The 16238-nt window shown below is 43.8% G+C and overlaps 1 protein-coding gene across 7 annotated transcripts in view; it reads left to right on the top strand.

Annotated features, from left to right (window-relative positions):
* The window catches only part of arhgap36 (Rho GTPase activating protein 36), a 98708-nt gene that overhangs the window by 47106 nt on the left and 35364 nt on the right, over positions 1-16238 (top strand). The window contains exon 1 of one of the 7 annotated variants that reach the window (XM_079490379.1): positions 4848-4924. The exons of the other annotated variants lie outside the window; for them this stretch is intronic. The gene's annotated coding sequence lies outside the window, so the exon portion shown is untranslated. Of the gene's footprint in view, positions 1-4847; positions 4925-16238 lie in introns of those variants that run through there. 7 annotated transcript variants of the gene reach the window in all.

Below are 16238 nucleotides of genomic sequence, written 5' to 3'. Positions count from 1 at the left end.
TGTCAGTGGTGCTCAAACCTTATTTTTCACGTCAAGGACCCCCCCCCACATCTAAAAATGTTTTGTTCCAGGGATCCTGGCTGGCGAGGCGCATCCAATAGTGGCCAGGCCTCCCTGGGCTGACCTGGGTGCGGAAAAAACACCTCACATAGAGGTCAAGGAACCGCCCTGTTATTACAGTCATAATTGACATTCATGTCATTTGTTCTCCTCATTCTCTTTCCTTTCATTCTTGAACATTTTGACATTTTGCTGTAGGTTGTTATTTGGTACCCCAACTTTTAGCAGCTGTCACAAAGTTTCCCAATGGAGTTGGCTTGGAACAAATTGATAGGTGATAGTAGACAGTAGACAGCTTTATGAACACTAACTTTCAGACATTGTGTCCATGTCTGTCTGTCTGTCTGTCTGTCTGTCTGTCTGTCTGTCTGTCTGTCTGTCTGTCTGTCTGTCTGTCTGTCTGTCTGTCTGTCTGTCTGTCTGTCTGTAGTTCGTCACACTGTGTTTTCAGATGAGGAGCCAGCTAGAGCAAAACATCTCTACTGTTTATCCAAGCAGACTGTGGCTGTATGCTGTCAGTCTCGTCAATTTACAGATTAATTTAGGATATTTTCATTCTTGTTCTTTTTTGCAATAATCGGAAAATATACAGCAACAGTCCTGTAAACTAAACGGCGAATAAAGTCTGCCTGTCCGTCTGTGTGTCTCAGTAGTATATTAATGCAGTGTTTCTCAAAGTGGGGTCCACGGACCGACGGGGTTCCACAAAGGGGGTTCCAAAGGGTCACGGGTCATAACTCTGAGATTTATGGGATCTTGAGAGCCAGTGCATTGATGCCAGTCGTGGTGTCTTGGTCTCAGTAGGGCATTAATGGACGGGCAGGGTGCTGGAATGTGACCTCTCTGGTGGCTTAGCCCCCAGGGGTCAAAGGGTATGCCGTCCTTTTTATTTGCTGTTGTTTGTGTGGGTCACATCTGGACTGCTGACTGACGCTTTCCAGGCCTGTTGCTCTAACACGCATGCACACACACACACACACACACACACACACACACACACACACACACACACACACACACAAGCCAGGCGTACAGTGCGTTAGAAAGTTGATATGATTCCCAGTGAGGAAAGTTAATGGAGGTTTTTCTCTCGGGACATTTTTATTTTCCAAATGGGAATGGTTTGAACTGAAGCACACGATGGAACTTTACTCTCTGATGACAGCAAGACCCTCGAGGCTTCATATTCTACCCTAAAAGACAGCAGTCACTACTTTGTATTTGTTGTGGGTCACAGGCTAGGGTTAATATCAATAAAAGTTAAACCCATGAATGCTGTGCGGCCGGGGGGTCTTTATAAGCAACACCAAAGGCTTTCTGCTGAATGTATTTGTAATTTGAACGACTAATTCACAGATTTATTAAATAACATTTTCTAATGGTATTATTATGGTTATTTGGGATAATGTAAGGGTTGGTTGTTCGAGCAAGGGTTTCGTCTTTTACTGTTTCATGTCAAAGCACTACACTTTTTTCGTACTACTTTTTCAGTACTTTTACCAGAGTTATGAATTAATTTGCTGTGAGATGAGGGTTGTGTGTTAGTCGGTGGGTGTTGCCATTATTACAAGCAACTTTGTTTTTCTGTAAAGTTGCTTGTAAACACTGGTAGCTGGGTAGTGGGTTGCGTTTTTGGGCAGTTTGCTTCTAAAGTAGAGTTGCTTATTTGTGCTTGTTTCCTAATGTTGTTTAAACCAGTGGTTCTCAGATATTTGCATGTCTGACCCCCATTTGTCCCTCATCCCAATCTGGGAACCAATCAGCAAAAAAAAGAAGGAAAAATCAGCGGCCTCTGTTTGTTTCCTTGAATTTGCTTCTGGGATGTTGGCCCGTTTGGTCCACCCTCAGCCCCTCCTTTTCTGGTGGGGCGCCTATGTTTTCATTCCCACTAACAACAATGTACAGACAGATTCAGTAGTCTCTCCTTATATGGCTCTGGTGTGACCTAAATAGACCTGTTTGCTTATTTCTCCCGGCAGAATCTGGCAACACCGGCGTTTAGTTGGAATGCTGGATAAAGTTGCCCCTGGCCTGCTGTGTTCACATTATTGTCTTGGATCTAACTTAAGACAGCCTTGTGAAATGAGTTATGCGGACCTCCTGTCACAATATGTAAGCAAAGCATGACTGCACGAGCGTGTGTGTGTGTGTGTGTGTGTGTGTGTGTGTGTGTGTGTGTGTGTGTGTGTGTGTGTGTGTGTGTGTGTGTGTGTGTGTGTGTGTGTGTGTGTGTGTGTGTGTGTGTGTGTGTGTGTGTGTGTGTGTGTGTGTGTGTGTGTGTGTGTGTGTGTGTGTGTGTGTGTGTGTGTGTGTGTGTGTGTGTAACGTGCCGGGCTGTTTACAGTAAAGAAAGATTTAAGGCCCGTCTCGAAGACACAGAGAGAGAGAAGACAGAGGAGAAGTGACAGAGTGTGGAATGGAGAGAAGCAATAACTCTCTCTCCTTTCACCATCCTTCCTTTAATGTCTTGGCGGTTCAGTGAATGTTCATACCGTATGCTGTCCTGCCTTAAAGGAATACTTCACCCGCTAACTAAGTGGCGTTTTCCCCCTACCAATTACTCACTCTGAAGACTTGAATTTGTGGAGAATCATTTGGTTTTGTCACATTCCTTCACGGTGAATGATGGCCATGATACTTGATTGAAGAAAATAGGGTTCCAACAGCAAAACTATATAAAAACATTTGTATAATCCAAAGTGTCAGCTATCCAGTCGTATACAGTGGTGGCACCAGGCGCGAGGTTTGATGCGCTTTGTGTATGATCGCTCCTCTCACTTTTACTGACGGGAAATACGGTAACATTGTTCCCCCATTGTTTTCCCCACACCCGACACATGTCTGACACCTTGATCAAGTTCAGAGAGCAACTGCAGAATAGTCATTGCAGCGAGAGCGAGCAGCATGCAGCCAATACACAACAACGATTGCGCTTTCAATTTGTTTTTAAATGGGAACGGTGCTACCAGCGCCGAGTCGGGACAAATAAATAAAGAACTAGACCAGTCATCGCCCAATAATGCGGGGACATTCATACCCTTCTGACCCCCCCTCCAGCGCCTATAGTCGTATATCCTCAGTAATTTCAAACGGAAACTATTTCAAACTGTGTCTACACGAAGGAGAAGCACACCTGGGTGAGTGTGTGTGTGACTGCGTGTGCGTGTGAACTCAGCTCGCGTTGAACTCCGGCCCACACACAGTAAATCAGTTTGTTCCTCCTGGGATATTTCATCACATACATTACAAACCAGACAGATGAACAAGATGGAAGCAACTTCATGCAAGATGGATATCAGAGAGACAGAAGGGCAAGGCAAACGGACAGACACTAATGGAGAGGAAGCGAGTGAGAGACAAGATGACGGAACGCAGGGGCAGGTACTGATGAACGGGTGAGGACGCCATTCACATTTAATATAATACGAGACAGACAGACACTCAGACAGACAGCACCTCGCTTATTAAGGTAGCGAAATGCAGGACGGCAACAACAGGGAGGGAAGCTAGAATGAAGAGAAAACTGGCAGACAGAGAGAAGTGCTCATTAGACGGACTTTAACAAAAACTCCCCATGGATGGAACGGAGGACAGGTAGACAGAAAACATTAATTAGAGAGAGAGGTGTGGTTCTACTCTCATTCCTTAATCTTTCTGTCTCTTTCTCCTTGCTGCATGTTTTTGAATCCCACCAACGTTCTAGGATAGACCATGGTTTACGTATAGTTTTACTGAGGTTAGGGTTAAGTTTAGGTTTAGGTATAGTTCTACTGAAGTTAGGGTTAGGTTTAGGCATCCTATAGTGTTTATAGTTTCAATCAATGTACAGATATTCTACTGTTAGACGGATGATATAGGTCTTTGGTGTAGGGCCGGCTACTTATTGATCCTAGATGACTATTTCTATGCATGTATTACTTTGTGTTGTTCTTGCTTACTGTACATCGCTCTGGATTAAGAACGTCTGCTAAATGCCTAAATTGTCATGTGTGTGTGTGTGTGTGTGTGTGTGTGTGTGTGTCTCTCTCTCTCTCTCTCTCTCTCTCTCTCTCTCTCTCTCTCTCTCTCTCTCTCTCTTCATGTTGTTGGCACTCTCTCTGATTCTCTCTCAACCACTCATTGTTTTTATTAGAGCTTTCATCCTTTGCTTTTAGACTCAGTTTTCTGTCTCTCCTCTCCTCTCCTCTCCTCTCCTCTCCTCTCCTCTCCTCTCCTCTCCTCTCCTCTCCTCTCCTCTCCTCTCCTCTCCTCTCCTCTCCTCTCCTCTCCGCATCCCTCACTTCCTTCCCCCCCTCTTCCTTCCTTCTTTCCTCTCTCTATTTCTCTCTTTTTCCATATATTTACAGTCTCTCTATCCCTTCCACCTTTACCATCTCGCCTCTATTCCTCACTCTTTCTTTCCCTCTGCACCCCCCCCCTCTCTCTCTCTCTCTCTCTCTCTCTCTCTCTCTCTCTCTCTCTCTCTCCTGTTTCAAGTGTTTACATTGTCAGTCGTCCAACTCTGCTTATTAACTCACTCACTCACTCACTCACTCACTCACTCACTCACTCACTCACTCACTCACTCCTCTGCCCTACCCCCAGTCCTCACTACTACTAACTTAATCTATTCTAAATCCCCTCCTCTCTCTCTCTCTCTCTCTCTCTCTCTCTCTCTCTGTGTGTGTGTGTGTGTGTGTGTGTGTGTGTGTGTGTGTGTAGCGTAGTGTAGGGGAGGTGTTGTTGTGAGTAGACTAGAGGAGGTGCTGCATGCGTTCAGCCTGGTAGACCTCTCCCTGGAGTCTACACAGTAACACAGTGACTGGAGAGAGAACAGCAACCGGTGGAATTCCATTCATATTGACCAGTGTAACCCTGAGAGAAGGTACGGGCTGTGTGTGTGCGTGTGCGTGTGCGTGTGCGTGTGTGTGTGTGTGTGTGCGTGTGTGACTGCGTTCACTGTTCTCATTAAATGTGTGTCTTTTGTGTGCGTGCGTGTGTGTGCGCGCGTGCGTCCAGAGAGACAGAGTTGTAGTAGGCATAAATACAGTTTATGAGTTAGACAGTCTCCCTTCGACCGTGTGTGTGTGTGTGTGTGTGTGTGTGTGTGTGTGTGTGTGTGTGTGTGTGTGTGTGTGTGTGTGTGTGTGTGTGTGTGTGTGTGTGTGTGTGTGTGTGTGTGTGTGTGTGTGTGTGTGTGTGTGTGTGTGTGTGTGTGTGTGTGTGTGTGCGCGTGCGCGTGTGCGTGTGCGCGTGTGTGTGTGTACAGTACACTCCGTAAACTCTATCATGTCTTTGTTTATCTGTGTGTCTCATGTGAGTGGCATCTGTATAGTGTGTGTATACATGCCTTTCTAATCTCTGTAAACTACACGTGTGTGCGCGTGCGTGGTTATTTGTATAGCCTACATGCAGTGTGTTTGTTTACCAGTGTGCAGCTGCTGTCTCGTCACAATGTGAATGAGTAGCATTGTAGTTCCATGTATGTTCCAAAGTCTCACTGCAGAAACCCTTATAATGAGGAGAGAATGTTTGGATCCAGGCTCTGTGTTCTGTGCCCTGGGGCTTCTCTCTAGTGGAGGAGCTCAGGGATATTTCAATTGAATTTAATCATTATTGAATCAATTCCAAGCAATCAATTCCTTGGGCTAAAAAGGTCATCGGATTAGGGTGGCTATTTTGTGCAAAACTAATGCTTGGAATTGATTCAGATTAATGAAAACCCCCTGTCACATGCTACTTAAAGTTTAATGAAATTTAGAACATTTTGCCTTGGCCATTGTGGATTTGGCTGCTGTGGCGACCCGAAGGTCACCCGCTCGGGCGCCCTACAAAATTATTAAGCATGCCCTGGGCTATGTCTGTGCAAAATGTGGTGCTTTTAGACAAATTTGCGTGAAATCATCCTTATCTCTCCCTATGCTCCTCCACTACTAAGCGTCCTCTCGTCCGACCTTTGTGACGCTGAGCTGATCCCTCTACAGTCAGGTGTGTCTGCGTTAGAGAGCAGTGCCTATCACACATACTGTGGGGATTGGAATATTTCGTTGACCATGTCAGTCCACACATTAAGACTGGGAAAGCATCTGTGTCATTTAGTATTTTAGCGATACTAGACCGGTGCCCGGCTGTAGAGCACCGAGTCTGTAACGATGGAAGATGGAGATCCATGCCCTACCCGGCTATGCAATGCCTGTTGTGCCCGTGTCAGATTACCCGTTACACCCATCTGTCTGTGTCCCTTGTATGCCCATATGAATATTTCTGTATCTGTCTCTCTGTGTCCCTTTATATATGGAGTTCTGTGTCAGGCATGCCCAAATATGAAGTGTTGTGATGTCAGAACAGGCCAGCTCCATGTATGGAGATATAGGGGTGATCAGGTCCAGACTCCTGAGCCCGGCTTTTGTGCTGGTTCCGGACAACCGGCTATCCGACGGACCCGACACCGGGCACTGCACTCCCTGTGGGGGTGTGGAACGCGTGTGTCAAATTTGAAGTCGTGGGGAGAACGGTTTTTGAGTTACGTGGATTACAGTCGTACAGTATGTACGTGTGTACGTCTGTAATCCATAGATAGATATAACGCATTGGTTGGCTATTCAAAATTTGCAGATCTGCAAGCTCATAGCGTGTCACGCTATGAGCTCGTAGATCTGCTATTTTTTGGAGATTTTTTTTTTAAAATATATACAGTATATATCTATATATATTATATTTTAAACCTTTTGCTTCTGGGGGTCCCTGGAACAAAATATTTTGAAATGGGGGTCGGTGGCCAAATTCCTTGACATGCATGAAAAACTGCTCACTGATATAGCAACATATTGTTTTCAGGAAAGGTTTTAAAAGACATTTTGTAGAATCGGGCACAGTCACACGTGTTGGTTTGATGGCCTCGGCATCTGTTGGCTACAACACTTCTGACGCAGATGTGTGACATCCACTCTGGTCCTTTAGACTCCACTCTGGTCCTTTAGACTCCACTCTGGTCCTTTAGACTCCACTCTGGTCTTTGTCATAGTCACCTGCTGGTCCCGGTGAACCATAAAGCATAATATCCCATATAAATTAATAATAAGAACGCACACACACACACACACACACACACACACACACACACACACGCACACGCACACACACGCTTTGTGAAATCTGTGCGCAGGTGAAGATATCAGTGTAGTCACCTCTGACGTCTGTTTGACGTAAGAATGAACACTCAGAAATAGCGTGAGGTTCACCTCACTGCTACTGTGTGTGTGCGTGCTTGCATGCGTGCGATAGGCCTTATTTTCCTTACTCCTAAATCTAACTCATCCTCCAGTGTGTGTGTGTGTGTGTGTGTGTGTGTGTGTGTGTGTGAGAGACTGTGTGTGTGTGCGTCTGTATGCGTTCATGCATCGTGAGTGAAGGAGACAGTTTCCTGGCCAGATGGGAGGTTTGAATCCAGGCCACCAGGGAATGATGGTTTGTTGATTAGTATTAGTCCAAAAAGTCCAGCAGTGCAGCAGTGGATTAGCCTTGGATCTGATGAGTTCTGACAACAGGAGAAATGCACAACGTTCCACCTTAGGCAGCCATGGCTGGAAAATCAAATGAGGGAAGTGTGGATAGGTGGGTGAGAAACGCACGCACAGCACACAGCCACGCACGCATGTGTTTTTATTACTGTACCTGTGAGGACAATCACTTTAGGACATTGAGATTTAACCCATTGATTTAACCCATGAGGCCCATTCTAATTCAGTAATTCTCAAACATTCAGGATTGAAAACTGTAAGCCTAACTCCACAAATTGTTTTTAAAGATAAAACCACCATTTGTCTTGTGAGTACCTGGAAAATAGTCCCCACAAGGTATGTCACTCAAATTCAATTATACTAGATTCACAAAGCAGATTTTCTGTGATGAGTAGCGTGTGTGTGTGTGTGTGTGTGTGTGTGTGTGTGTGTGTGTGTGTGTGTGTGTGTGTGTGTGTGTGTGTGTGTGTGTGTGTGTGTGTGCGTGTGCGCGCACGCGCGCACATACAGTCTCATTACCTTATGCACTCCGAGAGGGCAAGAAAAAGAAACAGACTTGAGAGCAAATCGATTCTCTGCTCAACCTGACCTGTGCAATTGTGCAAACAGAGCTCTTAAGTAGCACTAGTATTAATCTCTGTGTAGTTTTCTGGAATTCGATGAAAGGCCGGGCTGCATTACGCACAGAGCACACATGTGTGTATACATTTAGACATATAGGATATCTCCCTGGAGACGGAAAGATATTGCAGATGCTGAGAGACAAAGGAGAGAGAGAGCGAGAGAGAGAGAGAGGGGGGGGGGGGGGTCATCTGTTAGCTATCAGTGAATTTCTTCATGAGTAACCATAATCACTTCACTCATCAGGCACAGAGAGAGAGAGAGAGAGAGAGAGACATACACACACACACACACACACACACACACACACACACACACACACACACACACACACACACACACACACACACACACACACACACACACACACACACAGTGTTTTGATATTTTTTTACTCTCTTCAGTATTTACAATTCTCAATACTTTTTTACTCCGCTACAGCTCAGAGGAACCTATTAAATGAAAAAGTAACTTTGTAGATGCCAAACATTTGTCATGTATCATTATATTCAATGTCATGTACTACCACTTAAACCCTGCCTGCAGTATATACTTAGCTGACCGTAGTCCCCCAAGGCTGTATTCTTGTTCAGCTTTTTTTCATCAAATCTCTTCTTTACCAATAATAGTCTACCGCACGCAGTCTACGAGCTCACAGTGAGCTTGTAGATCGTCTATTTTTGGATAGCTAGGGATCATGTGTTCAAGAGTAATAACTCATAAAACATGTTTTTTTATCGACATTGTATATCGAAACAACTTTGTACATCCAAGCAACGACACATTGAATCTACATGTATATTTAACCCATTCAGGCCTGACCTCGAAATTTAAAAAAAATCTTCTAAATAAATATTTTCACGATTTTTCAAAAATAGCAGACCTACAATACAAGCTCATAGCGCGCCACCGAGTTGCGCGCTATGAGCTTGTAGATCTGCTATTTTTCAATAGCTAAATTATAACATAATGTTTAAAACACCAAAATGGGTTAAGACCTGAGGCCGATTCCACACACCTTCTAAATAAGTTGTTCTTACACTTTCAATATTTCAAAAAACAAACCAAAAAAAAGTTTAAAAATTGCTGAGATGCTTTCCCGGTTTTAACGAGTTAACCACAGATACAGTATAACTAAGTAAATTTTAGGAGATTTGGGGGACATATTTCTTGAAATTTGGGGGTACATTTAGGAAAATGTGCTTCGCATACAGCTATAGCTACTCCCCGGTGAATACACTGCACGTTCCACCGATGTTTACTGTGTGAAAGTACATAACATCATGTACGTGCGTGCGTCCTTTGCCCTGTCTTCCTGTGTGGTTTCTCTATATGTGGTGTGAATTGTCTCAGTTCCTGGTATTGACCCGTAACCTTCAGACAGGGAAGATGGAGGGAGAAAGAGAGCTCAGAGAGCTCAGAGAGAGAATAGGGCGGTGAGGAGAGAGATAACATTTGGACAGAGTCACATCTATCAGAAGTGTTGTAGCCAACTTGTCAAGGTGTCAGTTATGATTTCTTTCAGGTTGGGAGAAGTGCAGTGTTGATTTTGTCGACTAGAACACTAACGAAAAATGGTCGTCGGCTACCTTTTTTAATAGAAACTAAGCTATGATGACAAAAACTAAGTCAAGACTAAATAATACTGACAATTTGAAGACTGAAACTAAACTAAAACTGAAATGTTTCGGATTACTAAAATAAGACAAAAAAAATGTTTTATTAAAAAAAACTAAATTGCTGTAAAAATCAACACTGCAGGTTTTCTGGCGTGCATAGTTCATTTGACTACGTTGGAGTGGTTGACTGACTGAAAGTAAACTGCAAGTGAAACGCCTGCCAAGTGGGGTCAACCACGGCACTTCTTACCTATTGATTGATGTCCAATGTTCACCCATGGTGAACTTACACGCACACTTCAAATGTGTCGAAAGCACCGTGACTCAAAACACCACGACCCCCCCAGACACTCCACCACCTTGCTCCCATATGATGGAAGTGAATTTTTGGTAATTCAATGTAGTGAAAGTACAAAATTATTGGCATCAAAATATACCGTAAGTACCACATGTAAAAGTAGGCTACTCATTATGCATGCTGATCTACGAGCTCACAACGCGTCATATTGCAAATTAACTAGTAACTACAGTTTTCAAATAATTGATGTTCACTAAAAGAAAAAGCCCTGAGATGTAGTTGAGTAGAAGTAAAAGTATTGAAAATTGGAAATACTCCAGTATTAATCCAAGTAAAAGTACCTCAAAATTGTACTTAAGTATAGTACTTGAGTAAACATACTTTCTACCATTGTAAATATTGTACGTTTGGTGATTTTGGATCTACTTTATAATGTGCGTGTGTCTTACTGTAGACCTGTATACTTGTATTTCTAGGCCACAGATAAGGTTGGCTCAAGACTTGTTGAGCTGTCGTCATTTTGTTTTATCATCTGTTGTGTAGAGTAGACAGTTGATAGGATTAATGCTTATCTGGTGTCCTTAGTTACTTTCTAACATTTGTTTTCTCTATCTACATATGATATGTTATGATATGATATGATATGATATGATATGAACTTTATTTGTATAGCGCTTTTCAAAACAGAGTTCCAAAGTGCTGCACAGAGCAAGATAAAAACAGCAAGAAACACACAATAACAAAATGATAATGGCACATCAAACAATAACAATGACAAACAATACATGACCTCTTACCTTATTGTCTAGCGTTCATGCCACCCCTAAACTGATCTTTTACTCTGTAACTCACTAGATAAAAACACAACTTAAATTGTAATTGATGAAGTCATTCTAAACTATGCAATTCAGTATACATTTTCACCAACTGATGCTCAGAGAAAGATTGAGGTTATATATTCACATCAGGTTATACAGTCTCGGACGTCTCATCATTACACACACATTTTTTAACAAAACATGTGACAAATTCATCAAATATATCTACCGGTATACTTTTTAATCACCTAACTCACACATGGGCAATATACCGGAAACCGGCCCTTTGAGCATCTCAGTCTCAATCTGGCCCTCAAAGTCCTCACAGAAAAACAAAATGACCCCGCAAAAATTGTCTGCCATGGATCACTATTGTAAATTAGTCTGTCGTTTCTATCAGATTCATTCATGTTTTTAACCATATAGGCTGTAACAAATTTCACCACAATGTGTTTCAAGTTTCAATTCAATAGTCCCTTCACTCACCTTTTCAAAGTCATTATGGCCCCCTGGGGATAAAATGCATCAACCTGTATGAATGAGACATCAACGAATAGATGAATCACTAATATTCAGCTTTTTTTTAATCGTTCATTCGTCACACTCACGTTGTGTAAAGAGCTGAAGGCCTTAAGGCAGGCAGACAGACAGGTAGAGAGAGAGAGACCAAGTGAATGTCGTTTCTATCAGATTCATTCATGTTTTTAACCATATAGGCTGTAACAAATTTCACCACAATGTGTTTCAATTCAATAGTCCCTTCACTCACTTTTTCAAAGTCATTATGGCCCCCTGGGGATAAAATGCTGGCCCACCCCTGGCCTAACTAAAAAAGTAGGGTTTCTCCGAAAAAAAAAGAGCCAGATTATTACTTGGTGGGCGCGGCGCCCACGGCAACTGCCTACTCTGCCTGATGGCTGGGCCGGCACTGCAGCTCAGGCTCAGACATCACGCTTATTACACCTCTTGGATCAAAAGGTGTGACACGTCCATCCATGTGTGACACATGCGTGTGACGTGATTACCTGCAGTTCAAAGCACACGTTGTCACATGACGCACACTGGGTGACTCGATTACTCGCATTTCTGGGCTGTGACCTCCCACCTCCGAACCTGAGGCGTCCTGATACTTAACCCATTAAGACCCTGAGGCTCATTCTACAGAATGTCTGTTGAATCAGTTTTCTGAAAAGCGTATGCTGCTGTATCAGTGGTTGTAAAAACCTTTTCATGTCAAGGAAATGATGATGATGTATTTGGCCGCTGACCCCCCCAACTCAAAATATGTTGTTCCAGGAATCCCCAGAAGCAAATTTAAGTTCAAGATGTGCACTCAAAGAATATATACTGTATATACATATACATTCAAGGATTTGCAAACATTTTCACTTTTGTTGTTGTTGAAGATGGCAGATCTTTATTTCTAGAGCACATTTACAAAGACCAGAAGGTCAACCAAAGTGCTGTACACGATCATGAGGCAAACATACAATAATACAAGTAGCATAGTAAAACAAAATCCAAGCAACACAAATAGTACACAGGTTAATTAGGTCAAACATTGAAAGCCAGGGAGAAGAGATGGGTTTTAAGTAAGGTCTTAAAGGCCTCTAGGGAGCGGGCAGACTTGATATGTAGGGGCAGACAGTTCCAGAGTTTGGGGCCGGCCACTGAAAAGGCACGGTCACCTCTGGACCTGTAATTGGAATTGGGCACAGACAGGAGCCGCTGGTCAGCTGACCTCAGGGCCCTGACTGGGGTGTATGGGTCCATGAGTACCAATAGATACAGGGGGCCAAACCGTTTAGGGTTTTAAAAACAAATAATAAAATCTTAAAATCAATTCTAAATTTAACGGGAAGCCAGTGGAAGGAGGCAAGGACAGTAGCAAGGCACGGGCATTCAGAGTCACAAAGTGCTTTGTGTGTGTGTGTGTGTGTGTGTGCGTGTGCGTGTGCGTGTGCGTGTGCGTGTGCGCGTGCGGGTGTGAGTGGGTGTGTGTCATGACTCATGATTATACATTCACACAGAATGTGCAAATTGCACAGTGATAAGGCAACATACTTTTATTTTTCTCCAAACAAGGTCGACTTTTCACCGAGGACAAAAGCATCAACCTGTATGAATGAGACATCAACGAATAGATGAATCACTAATATTCTGCTCTGCGTTTTTTTTAATCGTTCATTTGTCACACTCACGTTGTGTAAAGAGCTGAAGACCTTAAGGCAGGCAGACAGACAGGCAGAGAGAGAGAGAGAGAGACCAAGTTAATGAAAAACACTGAAATACTAATGCCATCTGTTTCAAAAGTTTATCCCAAGCTAAACTCATGTACAGTATGTGTATATATACCTGACAGCAAATCGACAATTCTTATGGTTTTGAAGCTATTTTCCTAGTAGGTTGCAACATTTCTTCATTCGTTTTTACGTAGTTGTACATGTACAGTTGTTATTTTGGATCGTCTGTTTTGTTCCACTGTTGCTTTCGCAATGTAAATGCATGTTTTGTCATGCCAACGAAGCCCCGTTGAATTGAAATTAAATTTAGACCAACCATGGCAGACAGAATGGCTATTCTAAACACAGTATAGTACACAGTATACCTTTAATTTACCCATTACTCATTCTACTGTATAGTAAATGTCATTTCCCAAGCTTGGGAACCTATCAACCTACGTTTGGAACCTATCATCAGAGGACAGCCTGTCATCAGACGACGAGCACAGAGCTCAGTGGTCAGCGCATTTTAGCGTTCTGTTTCCATAGGATGTTTGTCTAGTGGGGTTTTGTGGAAAGGCCACAGTCATTGAATGCAATCACACTAGCACTGTGTTGGCTAACGTCTAATCTAGTGTGAAGACAGTGGAAATAACACGCACGCACGCACGCACGCACGCACGCACGCACGCACGCACGCACGCACGCACACACACACAAACTATGGTTGTGTTTACACTTGCCGTGTTCGCGCTTATTGTCGGTTAACCATAGCATGAGGTCATGTTCATTCTAATCACCGTGGAAGTGCACATCACAAGCCTCGAATGCAGCAACTTCATCATGAAGCCCAACAAAGCCAACCGCCTCGTTACGGACAGAGTCTGCGAGGCGAACAGTATCCGAAAATAGTCATCCGTCTTTTCCGGGGAAATGTTTTCACATGCCCGTGTGTGAGGTTTCCTATAGCTGTCTACTTATCAGCCAAGGTTTCAGAGCAAAGCTGTTCGTTTATCTTAAGTGTCAACTTAAGCCATTAATTCGAAAGTGATACTGTTCTGAACTGGGATTTATAATATAAATCCCAGTCCGACCTACATATTATGTAGGTCGGACTGGGACCTACATATTATGTAGGTTGGATAAATCCAACATGGATAACGTTTTCGCATTAATAACGGCCTACTGCTCTGCGGTTTAAAAGTCACTAGTGGTGCGCATCGGCGTGTGTGTGTGTGTGTGTGTGTGTGTGTGTGTGTGTGCGTGCGTGCGTGCGTGCGCGCGCGCGTGCCGTATTACAACTAAGCACCTCCATGACTCAACGTGTTAAATCCAGTCTGAGAATTGCCAAGTGTGACTTAAAAAAATCGAGCCAGAGCAGCACAGTGTTTCACTTATACAACAAACAAGCACAACAGATTCCGAGAAAAATAAACTTTTTTGCTGATGGGTTCCCAGATTGCCAGTGCAATAATCAGCACAATAACAAGCACAATCTCTCTCAAGCACAATCTCTCTCTCTCTCTCTCTCTCTCTCTCTCTCCCTCTCTCTTTCTCTCTCTCTCGCTGATCAAGCTCTGCTCTGATGTCATCAATCCAGGCACGCCAACATACTGTAGGCACACACTCACAATTTCAACTTTGTATGCGTATCCTTTCCAATAATTTAGATTATTTATATGAGTTGTTTTCATCAATCATTCCCAAACGGAGGGTGATTTACTTTTGTGTACACGGATAAAAATGCATGCACTTGCGCGCGCGTGCACACACACACACACACACACACACACACACACACACACACACACACACACACACACACACACACACACACACACACACACATGGAAACCTTTAAAGTAGGAACTGTTCTGAATTAGTAGCTGTGTTGCAATGTTCTCCAGGCTTAATCTTTGAACTTACTTAATGCTTCCAGTTTTTCTCACACACACACACACACACACACACACACACACACACACACACACACACACACACACACACACACACACACACACACACACACACACACACACACACACACACAGGCATAGTCTACATGCATAAACACACACATACTACTTGTGCATGCATGCATGCACGAAATACACACAGAGATGCACGATGCACATGCACACACATACACACGTCTACTACAGTGATATTACCGGCATATACCCCGGCTCACGAACGCACACACACACATAGGCGCACAGCCACACACATACACACGCACGCATGTACGCACAAACACACATTCCTCCGTGAATGGTTGCAGGGGTGCTGTTATTGGACCTCCAGTGTTTTGATGTTGACCTGAGGTCTCCTCTCTCATCCTTCCAGTCTATCAATAGTCTCTCTCTCTCTCTCACTCTCACTCTCACTCTCACTCTCACACTCACACTCACACTCACACTCACACTCACACTCTCTCTCTCTCTCTCAATAATCACACCATAATCCTCTCTCTCTCTCTCTCTCTCTCTCTCTCTCACACACTCACACTCACACTCACACTCACTCTCTCTCTCTCTCTCAATAATCACACCATAATCCTCTCTCTCTCTCCACCCTCTTTCATTATTCTATTCATAAATTCAAAGTCTGTTTATTTTCTCCTTCTCATTTCCACCGTTCATTACATTCCTCCTTCATCCCTCCATCTTGTGTTCATAGGTTTAATCTGCCTGGCGATCAACCAGGAACCATTAGACGCAGCAGACAAAACAATGCCCTCAGCGGGCCTGCCGTACCCATAAAACACCAAAACAATGCCCTCAGCGGGCCTGCCGTACCCATAAAACACCAAAACAATGCCCTCAGCGGGCCTGCCGTACCCATAAAACACCAAAACAATGCCCTCAGCGGGCCTGTCGTACCCATAAAACACCAAAACAATGCCCTCAGCGGGCCTGCCGTACCCATAAAACACCAAAACAATGCCCTCAGCGGGCCTGCCGTACCCATAAAACACCAAAACAATGCCCTCAGCGGGCCTGCCGTACCCATACAACACCAAAACAATGCCCTCAGCGGGCCTGCCGTACCCATAAAACACCAAAACAATGTCCTCAGCGGGCCTGTCGTACCCATAAAAC

The sequence above is a fragment of the Electrona antarctica genome, assembly GCF_951216825.1.
Source record: "Electrona antarctica genome assembly, chromosome: 21".
In the NCBI taxonomy this organism is placed as follows: domain Eukaryota; kingdom Metazoa; phylum Chordata; class Actinopteri; order Myctophiformes; family Myctophidae; genus Electrona; species Electrona antarctica.
This window is presented reverse-complemented; position numbering and strand designations above follow the sequence as displayed.